We start from the raw sequence: 15,749 nt of genomic DNA, 5'->3' as shown, positions 1-15,749 counted from the left end.
TTGATTACGCTGAACCAGCCCAACCCTCTTCCGTTAGCACACTCCATGATGGAGATAGAGGTGAATGGGCACAAAATTAACTGCCTATTCGACAGTGGCAGTACTGAAAACTGTATCCACTCCGATGTGGCCCATGGACTCTCACTCCCTGTCTGGCCGACGAGTGGCTCCATATCAATGGCTGCCAAGGACCATCAAACTAACATCTGTGGGTACTGTGTTGCATCTCTGACGGTGGAGAAGAAACATTATAACGACTTTTCCCTGTTAGTCATGCCCCTGCTCAGCGCGCCGATCCTCCTGGGCCTCGACTTCCAAAGTCAGTTCAGGAGTGTGAGGATGGTGTTTAGGGGCCCACAGCTTCCACTCACAGTGTACAACCTACAACTCACTGACCCCCACCCCCCCACCCTCTCACAGCTCCCCAGCACTGGCCTGTGGCCTTTCCACCCTTCGGATGTTCCCTCCATCATTATTCACTAACCTAACCAAAGACTGCAGACCCATAGCCACCAAAAGTAGGCGCTACATCTGGGCTGAGTTTGGCGACTCTTATCGGAGGGAATCATTGCCCCAGTTCCAGTCCCTGGAGAGCCCAAGTCTTGGTGGTCAGGGGTGGGAACAAGCCCTGGATAGTTATAGATTACAGTCAAACCGTCAACCGATTCACACAGTTGGATGCATATCCCCTTCCCAGGATAGCCGACATGGTTAATAAGGTTGCCCAATACCGGATCTTTTCGACCATTGACCCTAAGTCAGCGTAATACCAGCTCCGCCTCTGCCCGGGAGACTGTATATATATGGGCTTCGAGGACAACGGCAAGCTTTTCCACTTCCTCAGGGTCCCCTTCAGCGTCACAAACGGCATCTCCACATTCCAACAGGTGATGGATCGGATGGTAGATGAGCACAATCTGGTAGCAACGTTCTCTTATTTAGATAATGTTACCATCTGCGGTCATAACCAGCAGGATCATGATGCAAACCTTGCAAAATTTTTGCGTACAGCAAAGTCCCTGAATCTGATCTATAATAAGGACAAATGTACTTTTAACACAATACATCCTGCTTGGATGCATTGTGGCACATAGTGTAATTGCCCCGGACCCTGACCACATGCGACCCTTGATGGAGCTCCCAGTCCCAAACACCCTGAAGGCACTGAAGAGGTGCCTGGGGCTGTTTTCGTACTATGCACAATGAGTGCCCAACTACGCAGATAAAGCCCACCCATTGATAAAGTGCACAACCTTCCCGTTATTGGCGGAATCCCAGGCTGATTTTCACCACATCAGAGAAGACATTGCAAAAGCCATGATGCATGCCATGGATGAATCCATCCCCTTCCAGGTGGAGAGCAATGCTTCCGACTTCGCACTGGCCGCCACACTCAAACAGGCAGGCAGACCAGAAGCATTTTTTCCCCAAACCCTTCATGGCCCTGAGATGCGGCACTCCTCTGTCAAGAAGGAGGCACAGGCAATCATCGAGGCAGTGCGCCATTGGCATCACTACCTAGCTGGTAAAAGGTTTACCCTGTTGACAGACCAATGTGCCATCGCCTTCATGTTCAACAGAACACTGAGGGGTAAAATAAAGAACGACAAGATCCTTAGGTGGAGAATTGAACTTTCCACCTACAACCACGACATCTTGTACCGGCCAGGTAAGCTCAACGACCCTCCAGATGCCCTTTCCCGGGGGACATGCATCTTGACTGCTTCCAATCCCTCCACAATGACTTTTGTCACTCCGGAGTTACGAGATTGTTCCCATTCATTAAGACTCGGAACCTTCTGTACTCCATCGAGGATGTCAGGTCCATGACTAGAAGTAGCCAGGTCTGCGTCGAATGCAAGCCGCAATTCTTCCAACCTGTCGAGGCACACCTCTTAAAGGCCACACGCCCTTTTGAACAACTCAGTGTTGATTTCAAGGGCCCACTATCCTCATCCAACAGGAATATTTATTTCCTTAACATTATAGATGAGTATTCCAGGTTCTCTTTTGCCATCCCCTGCTTGGATATGACCTCGGGGACGGTTATTAAGGTGCTGCGCCGCATCTTCACTCTTTTCGGGTATCCCAACTACAATCACAGTGATCGGGGGTCCTCGTTCGTGAGTGAGGAGCTGCGGCAGTACTTCCTGGCCAGAGGCATAACCACCAGCATGACCACAAACTACAACTCCAGAGGTAATGGCCAGGTTGAGAGAGAGAACACCACAATTTGGAAAGCTGTGCTCCTAGCCCTCAGATCCAGACATCTGCCAGTATCCCGCTGGCAAGATGTTTTGCCAGAAGCTCTGCATTCCATCGATCGCTTCTATGCATCGCTACGAATATTACCCCACATGAACGCATGTTTGCCTTCCCTAGGAAGTCAGTGAATGGGTCCTTGGTGCTATCCTGGTTGGCAACCCCAGGACCGGTTCTGCTCCAGAAACATGTAAGGGGCCATAAAACAGACCCGCTGATTAAAGAGGTGCACCTCATACATGCAAACCCACAGCATGCTTTCATGTGGTACCTTGATGGCCATGAGGACACAGCATACATCTGGGATCTGGCATGTGCCAGAGAGCCCGAAACTACCTCATCCACCCTAGACCACCCTATTTTTCATGTCTCACCCCATTGGGATTTGTTGTTAGAGACCGAGTTGCCCGGTACGCATTATCTAGAACACACTCCAACAGTACCAACCCCCGTCAAGGTACTGAATCCTTTCCCTTCCCATACTTTTTCAGTCAGCACTCTGGCATAGACAGTCCCTTCCCCCCCACATACAGACAGCCGCCCCACCTCCAGACACCTGACTGGCAGCACAGCAGACCATCTCCACACCTGCTCCTCAACGATCCCACAGGACCTCTAGCATTGAGTGTGGGAGGGGGGGGGTTGGGGGTTCTGTTTTAAAAGGAGGGGGGGAGGGGTGAATGTACTGATATGTTTTCCTCCATTGTATAGCCCACCCATATATATAGCCTCATATATACTGTATATATGAGGCTGGCCCACCCACTAGTGACTCATCCCTTAAGTCTCCTCCCCTTTTGCCCTGGCCATAAAGGTCACGTTACCTCTCCCTTTCTGGTAGTCCTGTACCTGGATCTGGGCCTTGTGTGCATTAAAGCCTATTGTTCCTGCAGCCTATGACTCTGTGGTTATTGATAGAGCCTATCTGACAAGTAAAATCAACTGGTTGCAATTTGCCTTAGGGTGTTGATACCATTGCAAGTAAATCAGATTGTTACAGTTTCATTGTACTATTACTGTGTCTTATTATGTGCTATATATTTTTATTTAAGATTAATATAATACAACATAAAGAATGCAGTTTATATAACATATAATTTAAGAAATAACATCACAATATTCGAACAAATATGGGAACCATACATGGAATACAATAGAGAAATCCTACTACGGACCTCCACCACCTAAAATGACAGAAGGAGAAGACAACGTAATGAACTGACCCAGTATGTAAGAGTAAAGGACAAACATTTCTTGTTTATTTTTATTAAGTGACGACATTGTTTAACGGGTTTAATGTATTATATAGATTGAACTTTGAATAAATGGGGAGGGGGGGTGAGGGAGGGGGGGAAAAGGGAGAAAATGACACTGTATATATTCAAGAGAATATGTCTGTATGTATTTTGGTCAGTATGGTTCATAGTGTGAAAAATAAAAAATTTAAAAAAAATGAATGCAGTTTGACCTGCTGAGTTTCTTCAGCACTGCATTTTTACTTCTGTTCGGCTCCGAATCATGGGTCCTCTACCGGCACCACCTACGGCTCCTAGAACGCTTCCACCAGCGTTGTCTCCGCTCCATCCTCAACATCCATTGGAGCGCTCACACCCCTAACGTCGAGGTACTCGAGATGGCAGAGGTCGACAGCATCGAGTCCACGCTGCTGAAGATCCAGCTGCGCTGGATGGGTCACGTCTCCAGAATGGAGGACCATCGCCTTCCCAAGATCGTATTATATGGCGAGCTCTCCACTGGCCACCGTGACAGAGGTGCACCAAAGAAAAGGTACAAGGACTGCCTAAAGAAATCTCTTGGTGCCTGCCACATTGACCACCGCCAGTGGGCTGATAACGCCTCAAACCGTGCATCTTGGCGCCTCACAGTTTGGCGGGCAGCAGCCTCCTTTGAAGAAGACCGCAGAGCCCACCTCACTGACAAAAGGCAAAGGAGGAAAAACCCAACACCCAACCCCAACCAACCAATTTTCCCTTGCAACCGCTGCAATCGTGTCTGCCTGTCCCGCATCGGACTGGTCAGCCACAAACGAGCCTGCAGCTGACGTGGACTTTTTACCCCCTCCATAAATCTTCGTCCGCGAAGCCAAGCCAAAGAAAAGAAAAAGAAGAAGCATTTTTACTTCAATCACTGCATCTGCAGACTTCTGTTTCACTTTCATGTGTTTTAACCGGCCTATACTGAAAATAGAGTGATTTTCTCATAGTTCCTGTTACAACAAAACAAGCAGATTGCAGGAATGTTGTAGCAATCATTTAACATTTGCTTAAGAGTGAAGAGTGCAGCACTACTTAAAATCCTAATTTTCCTTTTCTGTAAGGTGCTGTACCCAGGGTGTGGTTGTGAATGAATGTTCAGATTTGAACGATAAACTAAATTGTTTTTGTGTGAACTGCAAATTGAAGGAATTTTACAAAAATATACAAAATTATGTCATATTTCATAATTGAAACAAATAATGTAAAACTCTGAGTTTTAATGATGCTGGATTAGCTGCTTTTCCGGTGTACAAAATGTAATTTCTAGAGAGAAAATTCAGTACTTTTCTTCTGTTCACCCATTCCACCCTGCATGACTTTATCATCCTCCACCACACCTTTTGGTTTTTCATGGCTCTCTCCCCTTGTCTGGCATCTGCCAATCGACTGACTGCCTGTCACATTTCATTTATACCTGGATCACCAATCCCTCATGGGCCTCTGACCTACCTTTCCCACTGTGACCTCTTTATACTGGCTCTCTTCTCCACATTCTGAATCTTGTTGAAGTGCTTCAGGCCAAACCGTTGACTGCCTAAGGATTCTGCATGGCCTGCACAATTTCTCCAGCTCTTTCATGTATGGCACTTGACTCCAGCATCTGCAGATTTTCTTGCTTACCTCCACATTTTTCTAATGCACTCTGACTAGATAATAATAAGTGATAGTAAATAATCCAGAGAACATGTAAATTGAAATGGAATGTAGAAATGAGGACTCCAGTGAATGGAAAGAGATTGAAATGGAATGTAGAAATGAAGACTCCAGTGAATGGAAAGAGAGAGTCGGTACCAGAGCATGGTGAATGGAGAGGGAGTGTGGGAACCAGGGCCCCAGTGAGTGGAAAGGGAGAGCAGGATCTGGAATATGGTGAAATGAAAGGGGACAAGGGTACCAGGGCCCTGGTGAGCCAGATTGTAGTGTGGCAAATATTATCCATTAATCTAGATACTGAACTGATTACTTAAATATCAGAGTTTTACTATGTTGGTTGGTACAACTTAAGGAATTGTATCAGTTGATTAGTTTGTATGAAATTATTTCAAGTGGAACTCGCCAGATGTTGACTGTCTCTGTGGAGAAAGTAGGCAACGTAAGCTCTTTTTAAATTTAATAAAATACCCTCGATAGTTTTAATAATTAACAACTTTTCCCGTATCTCAGAGAGAGGTATAGAGACATTGTGTCAAAAATACTGGTTAATAAGATAATGCAATTTGTGCTCCATTCCTGTGGCAAAATACCAACCATCAGGTACGATTCATCCAAACTCAGATATCATATGAACTGGAAATAAATGAGAAGTTGGAAGGGCTTAGCAGGTCAGGCATTTTGGGTTGGGCCCTTTTCCTCAAGACAAAGTTGGGAAAGGGAGATAGCATTGTCTTGGGTAAACTTATACCTCTCATTTTGTTCATTTTAGATTGGTCACAGTGTTTGAGCTACCGAAAGAAAATAGACACACACACCGAGAGCAGTTCAGTTTATACAAATGTTTATTACTAATTCAAAAGCTGATTTCACACTACAATATGCAAGCCCTTCCCAACTATACTTATCAACGCTTGGACTGGTCCCAACTGCCGAAGCGAGGCAACAACTGCACACTTGTAGTAGGTTGTCAGGGCGCTGGTAGCAGCTTCTCCACCTCCCCCGACCGGGACGTTGCTCGGACTCTGGCTGTTCTTCCTTCTTGACAAGGGGTGTTCCCACCCCTCAGAGAGTCTAAACTTCAGCAGCAGGACCACAGACTTTTATACCCCAAAAACAATTAATCATGCACCCACTCCCTCTAACATTTGTCAGTCAAAATCAAAGCTGAGCATACTATTCTACAATTTAGAAGATTAATTATTATGGAGCAGGATGCTATGATATCCTGGTTTATCTCGTAGATACAAGGACTCATTAAAACTTCTTGAGCAAGACAGGTTGTGACCAATACGTCAATTTCAGAGTGTCGTATTTGACAACTGCTTTCCCTGGGCCTCACGGTGGAATTCCATTTCAAAGTGTATCTTCAGATAAGTCCCCATGGCTGAGTTTAATTACATCTGCTAGTTCTGAAAGTTAGGTGACCTGCGTGTGGACCCAGTGTCGTCAGTTCCACATAAGCAAAAAGCATCTGAGTACATGGTTTTAATCCTCCATTACATTCCACCCCTTGGTCACAATCTGTTATTTGCGAGGCCTAACCAGTATTTGAGTACAGAGGGAGCGAAAAAAGAGAAATCAAAACAACAATTACAAAGATAAGCAATGACGCGAGCAACCAACGGAGGATAGTGTGGCCCACTCCCCCAAATGTAGCAGTTAGCCATGAGAAAGGATTCCAACCAAGGCTCAAATTATCCTTGTTGGCCACAATACCCAGATACTGGAGCTCACGAACAGATTTTGAAACATGCTGAACAATAACATATTTATATAAGCTGCACTTGAGGCTGGTGACCGAGGACCTCCTTGGTGTAATGCATCGGACCGTGTTTCCCACGGGGAACTCCCTTGGAACGTCCTCGACATTACAAATCCAATTGCTGGCATCAAAGCAGCTGTTAAGCCAGATCACCAGGAGTGTAAAATGGAGAACCTGGAACAAAGAAGCCTGACACATGTCACTCACGATACCATAAGCGTTCAGTGTTTAAACAGACTAAATCATCCTGTCCCTCAATAGCTACCCACCGAGTGTTACCCTGGGCAGGTGTCACTATTTCCCCTTTTACAGGAGGGCCACTACCTGGTGGTGCCACCCATACCTTTTGTCCAACATTCTCTAGTTCGGGGATGGGGGGCAATGACTGTTATTCCTCTGGAATAGGCTGTAATTCAGGAGCGTGAAGAAGTCGGTGGAAAGGTGTACCTCCTTTTAAAGGGCGATGATTCAAATTGTCGACTGCCTGCTGCAGCACATGGCACCATCCCTTCTGGGTCCCCAGTGATGTTAACAAATGAATTTGTTCCTTCAGTAAGCCGTTCATTTGTTCAACTAACCCGGCAGCCTGCGGGTAATAAGGAATATGGTGGACCCATAAAATACCGTTGTCATTTGCCCAATCACAGATTGCTTTCCCGGAGAAGTGCGAGCCATTATCAGAGTGAATCTCCTCTGGAACATCATAACGATAAATCAAATGGTTTTGTCCTTGGATAGTGCTAGCTTGGTCAGCCGTATTGGTGGGAAAAGTAAAAACCAGGCCCGAAAAGGTGTCAACCATTACTAGGACGTAATATTTACCCATGCAGTCTAGCATGGGGCCTATGTAATCAATTTGCCAGACCGCAGCTGAGTGAGCACCCCGTTTTATTCGGCCATGCGGACCAGGTGGAACGGTATGGAACTTCACAAGCTGACATTCTGGGCATGTACATATGACCATGCGGACATCATCCTTATGGATGGATAAAGCATGTGTACGGGACCACATAGCTGATCCCTTCTCCCCCAAATGACCACTCTGTTCATGTGCCCATCGAGCCAGGGGGACGGTATCAGCACAGCTGATAGTGGCAAGCTGATCTGCTACTGCATTATGTTGAGCCATGTTAGTCGCCATATTGGTATGGGCATCAACGTGATAAACGGTTATCTCACGATGGTGGGAAGCATCCCACAACAGCTGCCACAACTCTTTGCCCCATACTGGGCGATCATGTATCATCCAGTTGTTCTTTTGCAAATCAGGCATCCATACCACAAGTCCATTAGCCAAAGCCCAGGAATCAGTAAACAGGCGAAGAGGGTGATCATGGGGATCTAGTGGTAAAGTGACTGCCTTCAACTCAGCATACTGACTGGAGCCACCATCCCCCTCTTCCGATAACTGAGTTCCTGACCTAGGATGGTAAGCCACCTGTTCGTGTATGCGGCCCACCCCTTCAGGCCCTCTGGTCGCACGACTCTGAATATACCACTTCCATTTAACAATAGAAGACTGCTGAGCCCGCCCGATCTTTAGATTAGCATCATTAGCCAGGACCCAATTCATTATAGGAAGTGCAGGTCGCAATTGAACATCTGCATCACCTGTCATTCTTTCAGTCTCTAGCAGGGCCCAGTAACAGGCTAGTAACTGTTGTTCAAAAACAGAATAACGAGTGGCAGCCTCAGGCATGGTACGTGACCAGAATCCTAGTGGGACTCGGCGACCCTCTTGTTTCTGCCAGAGGCTCCAGGAGGCCACATCATCAATATAATGGTGAATTGAGAGGGAAGGCGATACTGGAAGGTGGGTGAAGGTATACTGGCGCCCCTTCCAGGTAAAGGCGAACTGATCCTGTGAGTCCTCAGCTATAAGAATACTGAAGAAGGCGTTAGCGAGATCAATGACAGCATACCATGTTCCTGAGTTCCCAGTAGCAATGTTTTCAATAAGGGTGACAATGTCCGGAACTGCTGAAGCAAGTGGTGGGGCATGTTTGTTCAAAAAACGATAATCAACTGTCATTCTCCAGGAGCCGTCCGGCTTCTGGACCGGCCAAACAGGGCTATTAAAGGGCGACGTTGCGGGCCTCACTACCCCTTCTTCTTGCAGAGCATCGATGGTGGCAGTAATCTCTTCCTGCCCCCCAGGGAGATGATATTGTGGAATGCACACTGGTTTCATGGGGGCTGGCACCATCACAGGATCCCACTTAGCCTGACCCACTACTAGTTTTTTTGTAATAGTTCGAATTCCAAATTCAAATCCCCCTTGGCTAGTATTAAGGGCCATACCGGCCAACATATTAATACCCAGGATACACTCGTCAGTAGCAGCCACCAGGGCATGTAACCAGACAGGGGAAGGGCTATCACCCACCATGGCACAGACTTTTATTTCCTTTGCCAGGGTGACCGCTCCTCCCAACCCCTCTATTCGAAAGGACGGTCCAGTCCAGAGGTCTGGATTACCAGGAATCACCGAGTGCTCTGCACCGGTGTCGACCAAAGCCAAGTATTGGCGATCATTACCCCCACCCCAGTGGATTGTTAACGGTATGTAGGGCCGCGGATCCCCGTGTGTGCGCCGTGTCTCGATGGAGTAGACATGGGAATCCTGCCCACATCTTCAGGCTTCAGAAGGGTTCGTGGGCTTCCAGGACCACATGCTATTGTTATCTTTAAGAGCCTGTTTAACCCATTGTTTTACCTCATCATGAGTAACTGGAGCAGGAGAAGCCAGCTCGATAGAAGCAGCAGTGGGAGCAGAAAGCACAGCTGGGCCAGGAGGACTCAGCAGCTGGGGATGATGTTCCCCTGCTTTTTGCCTAAATCGATCTCCAATGGCAGCCAGTTCTTTTACAGAGAAATCACGGATCATTGACTCCTTCCGACCCCTGTTCCCACTTTGGCTCACAGGGTCCTCCACCCAGTCTAGGGGAGGAGGTGGAGGCCATCCAACAGAGGGAGTAGGCCATAGAGCATAAGCAGGGGTTTGGGTATTTTCCCCTGGGTCCACATGGGAAACCGGGGTATCTATCCCTTCCATCTCTACCCTTACATCATCCCCCCTTCTGTCTGTTTGGGAAATATGCTGCCTTATAGGGCGGGCATGAACAGCAGATGGAGAGGGTAGTATGTTAGACACATGCTGAGGAGTATCTGCATTATTACCATTGTCATTCCAGATATTCCCATCCCAATCCTCAATTACATCAGGATCGTCACCATTCCTTATCATGGCATGAATACGATATGGATCGGGTTCTACTCCATGCCTTTAAGGACAGAGCTGCTGCCGGAGTTTAATATTATGGCAAATCATTTGGACATGCTTATCTTCCCATTCTTTGGCTCTGTCCTGAATGGTACGAACAATCTCGCTCATCATGGAACAGCATTGTCGCAGGACTTCTAGCTCCTCCTCTAATTGCTTTCTTTTGCACTGAGATTCTACTTCTCTTTGAATTAATTCTGCTTCACGCTGAACGGAGTGGCGTAATGCTGTGGCCAGCAACCAAAAACCATTCGTCAGCATTCCCTTTTTATCAGGAAATTTACTTTCTCGAAGGAGAGTGGCAACCCGCTCTCCCAGAGGTGCACTTGATGAGTCTAACTTCTCATCCCAACTAATGGGTGGTCCCAACAAAGACAGGGTATTGGCCAACATGCCAAACCCATCGTCTTTGGAAGTCCATCCAGGAATCAAGAACTGCTCAGGGCTCACCTCTTTCTTTCGGCGAAACATCTTGAGACCAATCCTGCTCGCAGCGCCAATTGTCTTGGGTAAACTTATACCTCTCATTTTGTTCATTTTAGATTGGTCACAGTGTTTGAGCTACCGAAAGAAAATAGACACACACACCGAGAGCAGTTCAGTTTATACAAATGTTTATTACTAATTCAAAAGCTGATTTCACACTACAATATGCAAGCCCTTCCCAACTATACTTATCAACGCTTGGACTGGTCCCAACTGCCGAAGCGAGGCAACAACTGCACACTTGTAGTAGGTTGTCAGGGCGCTGGTAGCAGCTTCTCCACCTCCCCCGACCGGGACGTTGCTCGGACTCTGGCTGTTCTTCCTTCTTGACAAGGGGTGTTCCCACCCCTCAGAGAGTCTAAACTTCAGCAGCAGGACCACAGACTTTTATACCCCAAAAACAATTAATCATGCACCCACTCCCTCTAACATTTGTCAGTCAAAATCAAAGCTGAGCATACTATTCTACAATTTAGAAGATTAATTATTATGGAGCAGGATGCTATGATATCCTGGTTTATCTCGTAGATACAAGGACTCATTAAAACTTCTTGAGCAAGACAGGTTGTGACCAATACGTCAATTTCAGAGTGTCGTATTTGACAACTGCTTTCCCTGGGCCTCACGGTGGAATTCCATTTCAAAGTGTATCTTCAGATAAGTCCCCATGGCTGAGTTTAATTACATCTGCTAGTTCTGAAAGTTAGGTGACCTGCGTGTGGACCCAGTGTCGTCAGTTCCACATAAGCAAAAAGCATCTGAGTACATGGTTTTAATCCTCCATTACAAGCATGCATTAAAAAGAGAGAGGGGGAGAGTTATAGAGGGGTCCATAGGTTTTAGTGCAATGCCTATATAAAGCTTGCTGCCTGTTCCTGTGGCGATTGAGTCACCAACACAACTGGTGTTAAACAAGAAAGCCTGCAGATGGTGTGATTGTAGTTTACACAAAAGTGCTGGAGAAACTCAGCAAATCATGCAGATTTTTTATGTATAAAAGATACAGATACAGAACCAGAGATTCGGGCCTGAGCCCTTTCTCAAGGTATGAGAAAAAAGCAGACAGTTGCCTGAATAAAATGGTGGGGAAAGAGGCAGGGGAGGAGCACAGTGCCACAGGCAAGAGGGTGGGAAAAGGTCAGAGGACCCATGGGGTTCATCACAGAGTGGAGACCAATTGCAGAGAGGTGGTATTGGGTGGGGGCAGCAAATATTCCAGATGAGAATGGAAAACAAAAACTTACCTTAAGGAGGATTATTTCCTCACTTCCGGGTGCCTTGGCAACTGCCCAGGTGGAGGTGGGTCTGAGTTATGCTGGAACAGACCTTACCCCTCCACTTGAGATCAGCTTCAATGTTTGAGACCCACACCTGTCAATCATACATGCAAGTAATGGCAATTGGTATTGGTGCTTGTCCAGTTGCTTCTGTGCTTATGTGAGGTCTCCACTCCAAGTTATGAAACCATGCTCTGCACATCCAAATTACCCCAGGTTTTGGTAAAAATCTCCTACACATTACAAATGCTGCATAATAGGATTTCCCATGAAAGAGGCATTGAACTGAGGCACTTCCTGTCTTCAAGGAAGATCCCACAGTGTTATTTTGAGAAAAACAGTGGAGTTCTCCCTCATGTTACAGATGTGAACAGTTATGAAACAGCATATCCTGATGTCTTCCTGATCACTGTAGGGGTCTTAAATGAGGCCAACCTTAAAAAGTCTCTGACAAACTACCATTAACATGTCACATGTGAGACCAGGGGAGCCAACACACTTGGCCTCTGCTTCACCTTCATGAAGAACTCCTACGAATCCATACCTTGTCTGCACTTCAGCAAGTTTGATCACCTGGCTGTACTTCTACTCCCGGCATACAGGCAGAGTCTGAGGACCACAGCTCCAGCGGTAAAGATGGCGAAAGTATGGTCGAGGGAGGTGGAGGAGTGTTTGCAGGACTGCCTTGAATCAGTGGACTGGAATATATTCAAGAATTCATCCATAGACTTGAATGAATATGCAACAGGTGTCACTGACTTCATCAAGACCAGCATGGATGAGTGTGTGCCCAAATGCAAATACTGGGTGTTCCCCAACCAGAAGTCCTGGATGAATCAATACCATTATTCAAGCCTTCAATATCATTATTCCCTCAGTGGTGGCCAAGAAGCTACAAAGTCTAGGCCTCTGCACCTTCTTGTGCAATTGGATCCTTGACTTTCTCATTGGAAGACCACTGTCAGTATGAATTGTAAACAACATCTCCTCCTCACTGATCATCGACACAGGTACACACTAAGGATGTGTGCTTAGCCCACTGCTCTACTCATTATACGACCTCGACTTTGCGGCCAGGCACAATTCCAATGCCATCTAAAAGTTTGTCGATGATGTCACAGTTGTTGGCAATATCACAAATGACAATGAGATAGCGTACAGGAGGGCTCGTTGAGTGGTGTCATATCAACAACCTTGTACTCAATGTCAGCAAAACCAAGGAGATGATTGTGGACTTCAGGAGGGAGTCAGGGGAACACAACCCACTCCTCATCAAGGGATCAGTAGTGGAGAGGGTCAAGAACTCCAAATTCCTGGGTGTCAACATCTCCGAGGATTTGTCCTGGACCCTCCACGTTGATGCAATCACGAAGAAGGCTTGCCAGTGGCTATACTTCGTGAGGTGTTCAAGGAGATTTAGTATGTCACTGAAGACTCTTGAAAATTTCTACAGATGTACCATGGAGAGCATTCTGGCTGGTTACGTCACTGTCTGGTCTGGAGGCGCCAAATCCCAGGACAAGAATAAACTCCAGAGGGTTGTTAACTCAGCCTGTGACATCACAGGCACTAGACTTCACTCCATTGAGGATATCTACATGAGGTGGTGTCTTAAAAAAGCAGCCTCTATCTTTAAAGACCCCCACCACCCAGGCCACACCCTCTTCACTCTGCTACCATTGGAAAGGAGGTACAGGAGCCTAAAAATGAGCACTCAATGGTACAGAACAGCTTCTTCCCCACTGCCATCAGATTCCTGAATGATCAATGAACCAAAAACACTTTTACTTTTTGAGCTCTATTATTTAAATTTTTTTATATATTACTGTTGTAAGATGGTTCAGAATATGAGTGTTTACACTGTGATGCTGCTGCAAAGCATCAATTTTTGTGACTTGTGCATCACAGTATATTCTGATTCTGATGCTTCTCCTGCACCTGTTACAAATGATGTAGATTTCCTCATCTCTGCCACTTTATAATTCATGGAATCTTGCTGGTTTCAAATTGCCTACTACTTTTGAACTTAACAATACTGACTAAGCTTCGGAAGTACTTTCTTCTAAAAGCAGGGTGCATTGGGCTGTCAGGAGTTTGTGAAAGGCATTTGGAATGTTTTCAGGTGACACAAACCCCATGCAGAACATAAAAGAATACTTCAGTGAACTTGACTTTGTGAGTAATTACTGGTAATTCCCAAAGTCTCCTGGTCGCAATTTTTTCTCTCTGCTCCCTTCAGGCAGAAGGTACAGAAGTCTGGTATCCAGCACCTCCAAGATCAAGATCATTTTTTTTCTAACAGTTATCAGATTCTTGACTACCTTAACCCTAACCATAAACTACTCCAGGACCACCAAAAGATTGATTCCTCTATTGAAACGTCACCTTTTTCTTGCATTAACAGCAAATAAGAATATTTTCCATCCTTTTATATTTATTACCTCTTTCTCTGTCTTGGCATGTTGTTACAATTTATATTATTGTTGTTGATGTAACTCATCTCATCTAATCCTGGTGAATTCCCTGAATCTGTTACACTAGCAAATTCCTTTTGGCATCCAGTGGGGGAGTGCAATCCACCCACATTTACATCAGGGAATCAGCACAAATTCTAGGCCATGTTCCAGCTCCCTTCAAAGTCCACGTCATGGAATGTGCTTAACAACTTCTATCCTGGCTCTTCTCCCAAGTATGCTTTGTGCCTTCTATAATCTTTTGTGCCTTTCAGAATGTCTTGATTTTCCATGTAGGTTGCAATTAAAAGAAAGGACATTTGACAAGCAAGGTTCAAACAATCTCTCTGCACTTACATTTCAGAATCCACCTGAATGACCAGGACTAACAGCATTTATACTTGTCTCAGTGGATTACTCAAGAGTGCTAACATCATATCTGACATGTGTTGCTTAAGTTCTTATCATTTATAAGCCCATTACATGCTTGGAACTGGGACATGAATACTATGCAATTCTTGCTTTTTGATACAGGTGAGAGCTCATAATTCAGTGATCAATGGGAATTGATGCTTGCTACGAAATCAGATGTTTGGAATATTGGTTTGCTATGCAGTTCCTTTTCCAAGATGGACTTGGATTCCCATCAGTGAAACTGGATGGCTTTCTAAGTCACCCTTTTGCTATTGCAATTAAAGTTGCAGGAAAGCTACTCAGGGTTGTGGACACCCTTTTGAGATGCAACCAAATAACATAAGAATTGAAGAAGTAGTCCATTCAGACCCTCAAGCCTGTTCTGACATTCAATAAGCTTACCTCAGAACCATTTTCCTCATTGACTTCATATCTCTCCATTTTCTTCATCCAAAAATGTAACGGTCCATATCTTCAATATACTGAACTTCCACAGCCCCTTTGAGTGGTGAATTGCATTGATTCTCTCCTTTATGGGTGAAGATTTTTTTTTTTCTCCTCTTTGTCTAGAATGGCCAGTTCCTTATTTTGAGCCTCACCCACTTGGTCTGGATCTCAAACAGAAATAAAAACATTGTTGCATCTATCCTGTTGACAAATCTTCTCAAGTCCTGAAGAATTTTGTATCTTTCAATTAAATTTTTCAATTATTGGCCAGATTTAATTAATCACCCCTCACAAGCCAATCCTTCACCTCCTCCCGTCCCCATCCCAGGAATCAATCTGCTGATTTTCTCCATCACCTCACTATTGCATGTGTAGATAGAAGCATCAAATTTAATAGGGATGGGGCCACATTCCCTTTTCAGTCAAGTAAATGAA

The 15,749-nt window shown here is 45.6% G+C and overlaps 1 protein-coding gene across 1 annotated transcript in view; it reads right to left on the bottom strand.

The window, feature by feature from the left end:
* agpat4 (1-acylglycerol-3-phosphate O-acyltransferase 4 (lysophosphatidic acid acyltransferase, delta)) overlaps positions 1–15,481 on the bottom strand; it is a 287,637-nt gene extending 272,156 nt beyond the window's left edge. The window contains exon 1 of the mRNA XM_069932043.1: positions 15,270–15,481. The gene's annotated coding sequence lies outside the window, so the exon portion shown is untranslated. The remainder of the gene's footprint in view (positions 1–15,269) is intronic.
* Between the last annotated feature and the right edge of the window lie 268 nt (positions 15,482–15,749).

The sequence above is a fragment of the Narcine bancroftii genome, chromosome 4 (assembly GCF_036971445.1).
Source record: "Narcine bancroftii isolate sNarBan1 chromosome 4, sNarBan1.hap1, whole genome shotgun sequence".
Lineage (NCBI taxonomy): Eukaryota > Metazoa > Chordata > Chondrichthyes > Torpediniformes > Narcinidae > Narcine > Narcine bancroftii.
This window is presented reverse-complemented; position numbering and strand designations above follow the sequence as displayed.